Raw genomic sequence first — 11,531 nt, forward strand, 5'->3', positions numbered from 1 at the left:
TTTCTTACTGCTTGAATGACTTCTACTATGTGTTATCTTCACTGCCCATCCACCTCCTTTCACTTATTGGAGGAAAATTGGATTTACTCCATGGAATATTAATTCAGTTCTTCCTCTCCCTTCTCCTGATTCTTTACAATCCCTTAAATATTTAGATCCCTTTAGTCCCTTGACAATCCCTCTTCATTTTGTTTTACCTTTCAATACATTCTTTTCTCTATTTATTTCAAACAATAGCCTAGCAGCAGGAGAGAATTGATTTCATTGCTCATGTTTTTCTTGATAATTACTTTTATTGTGTTTCTTTCTTTTTTCTTTTTTTTTTTGGAGTGTTTTCAAGTTGAATATTCTGCTCTCTCCTCTTTTTCTCCTTGAATTTTTCTTCTCTTCTTTCCCCACAATCCCATATGGCTTAAATGTCTCTTTTTTGGTGAAATTTCATATTTTTTTCCATTGGTTGTCAAGTTTAGCTTTTTAGGATGTATTATTTCACATTGTTTCTTCTGGGTCTTTGCTTTTTGGAATATTCCATTTATTCTTTTCTGTGATTTTTCATGGTTGTGGAATAATCCCAGATTATTTTAATTAAAGATCCTGCAGAGTTGGAGGCTTTGGCATAATGGAAGTGTTTAAAAATGCTTATTGACTGATATGACTGCAATATGTGTTATTGAGCATAGAAGGTCTGAAATTTAGTCACTGCATGCCTTAGAATGTATTGTGGGATTTTTCTTCTGGTCATAATCTGCATATTTGAACAATCATTACTGTGTTGTTCACATTCATGGTTTATGGGCCATTTTATTTTTTTCTGGTGTGATTTTCTTTCCTTTTTTTTTTTGTGAGGCTATTGGGGTTAAGTGACTTGCCCAGGGTCACACAGCTAGTAAAGTGTTATGTGTCTGAGGCCGGATTGAACTCCCTCCTGAATCCAGGGCCGGTGCTCTATCCACTGTGCCACCTATCCGCCCCTTTTCTGGTGTGATTTAAAAAAAAATGCTAAGAGACCAGTAATCTTTAAGAAATCTCTGTAATTCACTGGTACAGTCTGTCATTTTGGCTTATAAGAAATTCATGTGTTCTTTTAAAGTTGCTATTTTTTTTCTTTTCCTTTACTAAATATTTTTCCACTTTTGTATTTTTGAAGTTTGAATATGACATTATCTTTCACAGAGTTTCTACTATTTTGGAGACATTCTCTAGCATGTGTTCCAAATTGTCAGTTCTATTGTTTTTCTTTACTAAACCTACTTTGAGATCTCTGGTTTTTGACTTTATTCCCACCTTACCATTAAAAAACAAAATAAAAAAAAAACATAGCAATAAAAGTTCTTAACTTTTTTCTGTTTCATGGACCCCCTTCAGTCTGATGAAGCCAATGGACCAAATTTCAGAATAACATTTTTAGGTATGTAAAATAAAATGCATAAGCTTGCTAAGGAAACCAATTATATTGAAATACAATTATCAAAACAAAACAAGACTCCTTAGGCTAAAATACATTTTCAAAAGTTTATTCCTGTCCTCAACCATTTTATAATTTCTTGCTGGTGTGGTTTTTTTTTTTTTTAGATTTCTAGGGTATCTGCAGAATTCTCTTGTAACTGGTGTTTTTGCCTCTCTAATATAATGCTTATTAAATGTCACAGACTTTTAAAAATTGTATTCATTTTTTATTGTCTTTATAAGCCTCATTCTTGATTTTTATTTACTTGGTAGCCTGTCTTATATCAGCCTTTTACTCTGAGACTTTTTGCCTTTGGCCTCCTCCTCTTTATTGCTATAGTACTCATTCATTTCTCCTATATAAGACAACTGCAAGTGGGCAATCTCAGCTTTCTTGATTCAAGAGTGTGAAGTGTGAAGCGCTGGTTAATTTCATATCCATTCTTCCTGTTTTATCATTTTCAGTGATGTCTTACTCTTCATGACTTCATTTATAGTTTTCTTGGCAAATAAACTGGAGTGGTTTGTCATTTCCTTCTCCAGCTCATTTTACAGGTAAGGAAACTGAGACAAACAGGATCAAGTGACTTGCACATGGTAATACAGCTAATAAGTGTCTGAGGCCAGATTTGAACTCTGGAAGATGAGCTTTCTTGACTCTAAACCCAGCAATCTTACTTGTGCGCCACCTAGAAGCCTACCAATCCATTCTAAACTCATTGCATACTGAATCCAATTAGGTTTTTAGTCCCCTTTCCTTTGGTGATAGAGGTCTTATCAGCTGTAATCTGTCATGTCTTCTCTCGCTCCATAGTTATACTCTCTTTCTTTCCCTTGGCTTGACCAATTCAATGGTTTTTTTTTTGCATTTTGTAGATTGAGGATCAAAGAACTATCAGATGATAGTTTTCAAGCAGAAAAAAGCATTAAAGACTATTGAGGATAACTCCCTAATTTACAAATAAAGACACCGAAACCCAGAGAGTCTGTTCTGGGACACAGAGTTAATAAATACATAAGGGAAACACCAAAATTAAACTCTTCCTAAGTATAAATCCAGTAGTCTTTACAAAACCCCACCTAGTCACTGAGGCAAGAAAATTTACATCTGAGTCCTGGGACACAAAACTTACATGGTGACAGAGAAAAGTGTTCAACTGAAGAACAGAAAGTGAGATCTTCACTATTTGTCTAGTCAGCAAAGGTGAATTTTTCAAAGCTAAGTATGTGAAAACTAAAGTTTCAAAGAAGGCCTCACCATTAAAAGAGCAGGCTAGATTTTTGCCTTCAGCAAGTAGTTGTTCCATTTCTGTCTAGTTTACTGACCTCTGAATGGATACTAAGTGGTATATTTTTTACAATTCCACTACATGTCAGTCAACTGCCATTACATCTTTTGTGGACACCCTATATAAAAAGCATGCATTCTATATGCTTCCTATTGTATATCAGCTCCTTAGCCTCAGGCCAAGAATAGAACTACTAAAAAGTCTATTGCTTCACTTTTTCTTGATGTGCTGTGCATAGAAACCCTGGACCATCATGGTTTCCCAAAGGAATTTGCTCTGCTAGATTGCCCTGGGCAAAACTATGAAGTAATCTGAATTTTGTCATTAGTACCTTTCCTAGCTACCCTTTCTTACAACTCTTTCCATCTCTGTCCCCAGCCGTCTCCCACTCTAAGTCTATTCCTTCATGTTATTTCCCCATTAGTCATCCATAATCAAGTACTCTACTTCTCCACTGTGTCTCATTCCTTCGAATCCTTCACTGTTGCTGCAAACCAGAGAAAACAAATTTCAGTAAGATATTAATGATTACTAAATGATTGACTATTACTTTCTCATATAAGGTATTTGAATTTGAATAACAATTTTCCAGAAATAAAGACTTTAAATCATATGGATGAATGAATGAATCAATAAATAATTTAAAGTATCTATTATACGAGGCATGTAGTAGGCACTGGGAATACAAAGACAAAAATTAAATGAAAGAGTCCTTACCCCCCATTATATCAACTAAACAATATATACATATATAAGTAAATAGAGAGATATGCAAAATAAATGCAAGGTATTGTTGAACAAGAGTCATTGTCCCTGGGAGGATCAGGAAAGACCTAATAATAGAATTTCAGCTACTGTAACATTTAGATGGGGGAGATATTTTATACATAAGGGCCCTGTTCCCTCAGGTTATAATAAAAGCAACTAAGAAATGCATAGGTTTTAAGGATGACAAAGCATTTTCTCCTCAATGACTTTGTTAAGTGTATGAGACTATCATCTTCATTTTCAGATGAGGAAATGGAGGCTATTTGTGTGAATATGTGTGTGTGTGTGGGGGGGGGGTCTGTTGTCTGCATCTGTGTATTTTTTCACAGATCCTTGAAATGTTCAAGGTTACATTTTATTTTATTTTATTTTTTGGCTGTCATATTGAAGAATAGGTGATTTATGTCAAGCTTATAGCTGAAAAATCTGACAAAATCTTTTTTCCATGAAATGTACTCGAGTCATGTAACCTCCATCTTCAATTCCCGAAGTAGATTTTTTGAACCCCAAAGCAGGGCTTCATATTTATTTGCATCAAATGATACCTTTCTATGAAAGCCTAAATGTCTTTGTAATAATAATAAAAATAATATTTATATACTCTTATATATGAACATGTACGTGCAATTTTAGGCATATGTATGTATGTGTATGTGTATGTATATATGTTTTATATATATATATATATACTTCTGACAAGGAAATAGAGGCTGTTTGGTTGAATATATCATATTATCAATATTATATATTATAATTATATGATATGAGAAAATGAATTATATTCTCACGAATAGCTATCTTCTCATCTGAAAACTATATAATATACATATATAGATACATATGTACCTAAAAGTTTATGTATATATTTGTATGTACATAAATATATATATACATGTTGTACTTTACAAATGTTTTTATTTATTATTATTATTATTAAAGAAATGCAGGCTTTCTTAGCAAGATAAAAATTGATGCAGATAAATGTGCTTTGGAGTTGTCTGCCTTTTCTATAATCTGAATCTATGAATGCAAATCACAAACTGTCTGTGACATGATAATCTTTTAGAGCTTTTATGACCAACTCTTTGATCAGTCTTTCTCAATCCCAGTGATGGACCTCCTCAATTTCACTAGACTGGTGCTTATATGACAGGCATACATAGGTCTATACTTGAAGGTTTTCTAACATCATAGAATATGTCAGAGATTGTATTCCCCTGGAATACCTTTTAAAAATACAGACTTAATTCCATGATACAATGAGACCTTGGAGTATGGCTTTATATTATTTGTGTGTATCTTTAGAAACTGGATCTCACTATCTTTCCATGACTAGAGGAACAATAGCCACTCACAGCCTGATCCTATTACAAATTAGTGCAGAAGTTTTGGTCTTTTGTCCAGAACCTGGCCAGTTTTCACCTCCTTAGACATACTGGTAGTACCCCTAGATACTGACCTTGTTGGTGCTGGACTTAGTGAGGGCACCCAGCCCTGGATTTAGTGCTACTGCATCTCAGAACTCCTGAGCTTAAGGGATCCACCAGCATCAGTCTCTGCAATATTGGGGAATATAGATATGATCCATAAATCCTACTTTAATGGACTTTAATGGAAGAATTCAATTTTAGGTTATGTTAATAAAACTCTAATTATAATAACATATTTAAAGAGCATTTTCTAATTTACAAAGGGTTTATCTCACAACATTGTAAAGCAGCTACTACAAAGGTTATTGCCTTCACTTAATTAAGTGAGAAAACTAAGGATCATGAAGTTAAGTGGCCTACTTAACAGTTACTCAACTAGTGACAGAGATAAGAACTGAGCCAAGGTCCATCTGATTACCAGTAATCTTTGCACGATATCACGAGGCCCAATACAAGGGAGATAGTAGTCACACTCTGCTCTATAGTAGTAAGACCATACATACATAGAATATCATATGAATAAAAGATCCAGGGAGGTAGATTTCTACTGAGTATAAGGAATTTATTTTCTAAAACTTCGAACTTATAATTGGAATGGCTGATGTTGTAAGACATACGAAGTCCAAAATCACAAGTTTTTTCAAGCAGAAATCCTATTTTTACATAATGGGACTATGTTAGAAAGGATAGAGGCATCAGGATGCAATGGGAAGAGTTATGGATTTGGATTCAGGGAGTCTGGGTTCCAATCCCAGCTTTGCCACCTACTTCCTATGTCACCTCTGATAAATCACACAATCTCTCTTGGCTTCATGTTCTCATTTATAAAATGATGAAATTGAATCAGATCACCTCTAAGTTACCCTTGAGCTCTAAATCATGATCCTAGAATGCATACATTGCATTGTGGATTAAATTGCATGGCAACTCCAAAATTGAAGAATTTATAATTGTATGAATAAGCCAATGGATCCATCTAAAAAGAAATAATTGTTAACCTTGTTATGGTAGTGTATACCCCTTCTTTAAGGAATCACTTCCCAATTGTCCTTGGGCTGTCAAATCATGCCATTTCTTTCATAGTTTCTTTTCATTATAAACTTCAAATACATAGGCAACTTGTATTTCCCAACTAATGGCATATGTCTAAGTAGGCCCCAAGGTTCATTCTACCTACATGAATTGTCACACATATTCTCAGTAACACATGTCTAGTAGGTCACTCCTTCACCTCTCTAGATAACATTTATAGTCATAGATAGAAGAGAGAACTTAGAGGTCAAACCAAACACTCTCATTTATGAGGCACAGAGTGTCTAAGTGATCTATTTAAGATTATTCAGCTAGTTAGAGACAGTCTGGAATTGAACTCAAATTTGGTAATTTCCATTTAGGTAGTATTTCTACTACACTACAATTTAGAAAGGTCCTACCTTACCTTGTTTATGATTCCACTAAATAAGGTAAGACAAGCTAAGCCCTTATTTTCCCGATCCATAGTATTGTGTGAAGAGCAATTCACTAAAAGTAAGGCAAGTTAAGGACATTGCTACATTGCATCACTTATACTCATTCACCTTGTTTCATCCTTTAAAGGCATAAATAAAGCTATTGTAGTCTGTCATCTTTTATACATAACAGGTCTGTTTTAAGCGGGTAAAACTGCTATAAAGCATTAATAGAAAAAGAGGCAAAGATGAAATTTCTCTACTTAAGGCAAGTATGAACCTCACATGATCACATTTGAAAAAGACTTTGCTGACTACAAGTTACTTTTTTTTTTCCCTTTGGAAAGTAATGAATTTCAACTAGGTCCTTGGCATTGATGTATATATAAGGAATCTGAGGACAAAATTAGACAATGCTATTCTGTGTTCAGATCTCAAAAAATGGAATAGGATGGCATTTTTAAAAATATGATACAATTTTTTTGAAATGGGAGACACAATACCTGATTACAATGTCCTCTCGTCACGTTTTGTCTTGGAAGGCACCTTTAGAAGTCATCAGATCCAATACCCTCATTTTACACATAAAGAAACTGAGGTCTTGAAATGGGAAAGTGAAGATAGTGAGATAGATGGTAAAGAGGCCTGACCAGTGTTCAAACCTATCTCCATGTACATCAAATCCAATGTCTTTCCCTGAGACCATGCTTAAATGATTATGAATGAAGGAGAAAGAAGACTAATAACAAAAGATAAAATGGTGGCAAAATATTGACTTGAATACTAAAGAAAAGTATGTAAACTCAATCTGTCTCTACAGAAAATTATGATTTTAAAAAGCATACTAGATATTTTTTGGTATCAGATTTATGTAGGATTTATTTGGTCATAAAAAGCAATTTTTCTTAGTAGATAGAGCCTCATCCTGGAAGCAAGCTATGTTCAAATCTTGCCTCTGATGTATTCTGGCTATATAACCCTGGACGGGTGACTTAACCTCAAATTGCTCTTGACAACTATATAATACTAAAGTATTATAAATTGCAGAAAATATTCTAATTTAAATGTTAGCGGGATTTTCATCACCCATAATTATGTGTATCAAGGAAATCATTGCCCCTATCTGTTGTTAGGTCATAATTCTAGTTTTATGTTTTAAATATACTTTTTTTAAAAAGATAAAGTTTGTAGAAAGCACTATCTATCAGTTTAGTAGTTCATAGGATTTCCAGAAGAGAATGACCTCAGAGATCAAACTCTGAGTCCCAGAGAGGTTAGTGACTTGTTCAAGATTACACAGGTGGAAAGTGCTCTTATATCACTTGGACTTTGGTGAACTGCAGAAAAAGTTTCTCTTTAAAATGATGATTTAGCAATTACAAAATGATAAAGTTTTCCTGCCATAGAAACTAATAGTTTTATGTCTCAGGGGAAAGAATCCAGGACTATTTACCTGTCACAGCAAAATGTACTATAAAGAATATTTTCTTCATTCCAGAATCCTTCTCCTCCTTCAAGGCTCCTTGAAGGCATCTTGGTATAGTAGAAAGACTGATGGACTTGAAGTCACAGAGTCACCAAATCTCAGACTGGGACTAGGCCTTGGAAACTATGTAGTCCAATATACACCTTATAGAAAATAATCTCTCCAACATTCCCAAGATTCACCAATAGAAACCACAAAAGGGATGATGTCCCCCACCTACCATTAGTATAAAGTGCTTTCTTCTTTTCATTAGGTTTAATTGTGAAAATTTTGTTTCACGTTGTCTAAATCTGCCTGTGAAGATTTCGGTCAATGGTTCCTAACTCTGCCTTCTAGAACAAAGTCAATATTTTATGACAGACTTTAAATGTTATACTTGGAAATTTTAAAAATTGGCAACTAGATGTCACAGTAATTAGATAGCTGGACCTAGAGTCACGAAGACCTGAGATCAAATCTGACCTCAGAAACTTACAAGCTATGTGACCTTGAGCAAGTCACTTAGTTATCTGCCTCAGTTTTCCCAGCTGATGTCAAAAGGATATTTTTTGAAAATATATGTGTAAGGGTGCATCTAGGTGGCACAATGGATAGAGCACCAGCCCTGAAGTCAGGAGGACCTGAGTTCAAATCCAGCTTCAGACCAAACATTTGACACTTACTAGCTGTGTGACCCTGGGCAAGTCACTTAACCTCAATTGCTTAAAAAAAAGGGTTATCTTTTTTTTTTAAATAAAATATATGTATGTGTAGGAATGTATTTGTATAAATATATGTAAGGGCAGCTAGGTGACACAGTGGGTAGAGTGCTGGGCCTAGAGACAGGAAGACTTATCTTTCTGATTTTAAATCTCACCTCAGACACATATTGTGTGACCCTGGGCAAGTCACTTAACCCCAATTGCCTTAGTTTTCTAATCTGTAGAATGAGCTGAAGAAGGAATGAAAAATCACTCCACTATTTTTTCCAAGAAAACACCAAATGAGGTCTTGAAAAATAGACACAACTAAAATGACTGAACAACAATAACAATAAATATCTATATGTGTGTATGACATGTATATATATACACAAAACCTCAAAAATATATACACATATGTATACTATTTAAAGATGTTTTGAAGGGAACATAGGCATGCATATTTATACATGCACCTATATGTTTGTACACGTATGTGTACTATATGCCTATGTGAACATTTGTATTTGCATGTGTATGGATATGTCCTCTTCAAAACATATTTCAAATAAATTATACATATTTATAATATACACAGAAATATATATATATATATGCACATATATATTTGTATAGATATGTGAACATTTTATATACATTCTTTGTATAGAGCAATATGTGGACAAATGTATACATTCTATATCTGTACATAGATGAAAGATGGAGAGAGAGAGAGAAGAGAGAGAGAGAGAGAGAAGAAAGTGAGAGAGAGAGAGAATGAGAGAGAGAGAGACATAGATAAACATTTGTTCTTATTCAGACATATCCGCAGACCAAAGCATAAATAGGAGGCCAAGTCCAGGTAACTCGGTGATTCAGTTAGAACCAGGATTAGGGCTAGACAAAGTCAGCAGCTACCTAAGGAATAAAGGTAGATAGGGTAGGGGTGGGGGCAGTGAGAAACACTTTTAATCTTACTATTCATTGGTGCACATATGTTGAATAAAGACACTTTTCATTAGTGTACATAAGTAGAATGAAGACAGAAGACAGAAATATACATTTTTCAAACACTACCTAAGACACACAAAAACCTTGTCCCAACTCTGCTCACTACTCAAATTAAGTTCACTTGCCTCTTTGCTTAAAGGATAGGGGTTCTTATAGTATTTGCAGCAAACAAGGTCTTGGAAGACCTTGAAAGAACTGGTGACACACCAGCAGTCTGGTTACTGACAATTTCCAATTATCCCTCCAATGGAGTCTGGTGGAATAAATGCATACAGTGGACAATAAGGTATGAGATAAAACAGAAATGACACAATCTGTATGGTGACACCCAGATTTGGGTGCCTTTATTTCCTTCCATTGCCTTTGCATTTTGGAATTTCTTTTTTTTGTCACTATGTGGGATGTACAAAGCTGCTTTGACTAGACTGAGCCTTTGGGACTGGAATTGTCTGACTGTTGTAGCTATAAACTGTTGAGGCTCCAAACTCTAGTTATGGCAACAGAAAAGCCATGACCTTAGACAGTGTTCCAATGAGTTTGTGGTGATCAGATATTGAAAGAGCAAAGCATCCAGGACTGTGAACTACTGAAAATCCCATAAGCTGGTGAAATAATAGGGAAAATAGCTCTCTCCCATTTTACTTCTCTTGTTTTTCTTTTGGCACAGTCTCTGACCCTGAGACAGAATCCCAAACATTTAAATCCTTCTTTTAATTCTTTCTAATTGATCAGGGATATTCCAGGACTTTTTCCTTACTACCTCAAAGATCTGGAAGGGTTAGAGGGAGGGTTTTCTGGAGATGATTAAAGGTAGATTGTTCCATGTAGGAAATCATGATATAGGGTTTCAAATATTAGTATTTGACAATTCCAAACTAATTTTGTTTGGGAAATTGAGTTAATGGATGGTATGGTATGTTGCTCAAAATATCATATTTTAGAATTCATATTTTTATTATTCATCTATGTATAGATATAGAATGCATATATTTGTTTACATATTGCTCCCTATTAAAATATATATATATATATATGTGTGTGTGTGTATGTGTGTATATATATATATATATACATATATATGTGTGTATATGTATATGTGTGTGTATGTGTATGTATATATGTATATATATAAAGTGTTCTTCTTTTTATTGTTGCTGAGCTTAGTAAAATACAAGGCCACAACATATTGAATACCTATGTCCTGTTAATGTAGATGAGTAATTATGTAAATGATGTATCATGGTGTTGGGGACACAGTGGATAGAGCACTGGACCTAAAATCAGGAAGACCTGAGTTCAAATCTGGCCTCAGACACTTACTTGCTGTGTGACCCAGGACAAGTCACTTACCCCTGTTTACCTCAGTTTTCTCTGTAAAATAAGCTGTAAAAGAAAATGTCAAACTGCTCCAGTATCTTTGCCAATAAAACCTCAAATGGGGTCACAAAGTACCGGACACAACTGAAATGACTGAACAACAAAATCAAGGTGCTGAGAAAACACCCTAGGCATTTGGTAGCTCAGCATCCTCTAGTGATTAGATATTGGACTTAGCTGGTTGGTAGTTTTTAACCTTCACTCTAGAAGAGGATCAAAATGACATCACTATCTTAGAGTCAACTTACAATGTGTCTGACTATGGCTTATCAGACCAATATGAGCTCAGAACGCTCTACCACAGGTCAGACACAAACAGTCCATGTGAATATCTGGGATAGATTCTCTAAATTTGAGCATCTCATGTTTCTTTTGAGCTACTTCAATTCTGATTTGCTCATAGAGCGCAGCATCTTCTTTGATGAGGGCATGCCATGCTGGGTGGTCTTGTGCCAGTCTGTCCCATGTCATGCAATCAATTCCAAAGTTCTTCAGAGACATCTTGATGGTGTCCTTGTATCACTTCTTCTGACCACCATATGAGCATTTACTTTGTGTGAGTTCTCCATAAAATAGTCTTTTAGGCAAGTGTGTGT

The sequence above is a fragment of the Phascolarctos cinereus genome, unplaced genomic scaffold, assembly GCF_003287225.1.
Source record: "Phascolarctos cinereus isolate Bilbo 61053 unplaced genomic scaffold, phaCin_HiC Scaffold_5;HRSCAF=322, whole genome shotgun sequence".
NCBI lineage: Eukaryota > Metazoa > Chordata > Mammalia > Diprotodontia > Phascolarctidae > Phascolarctos > Phascolarctos cinereus.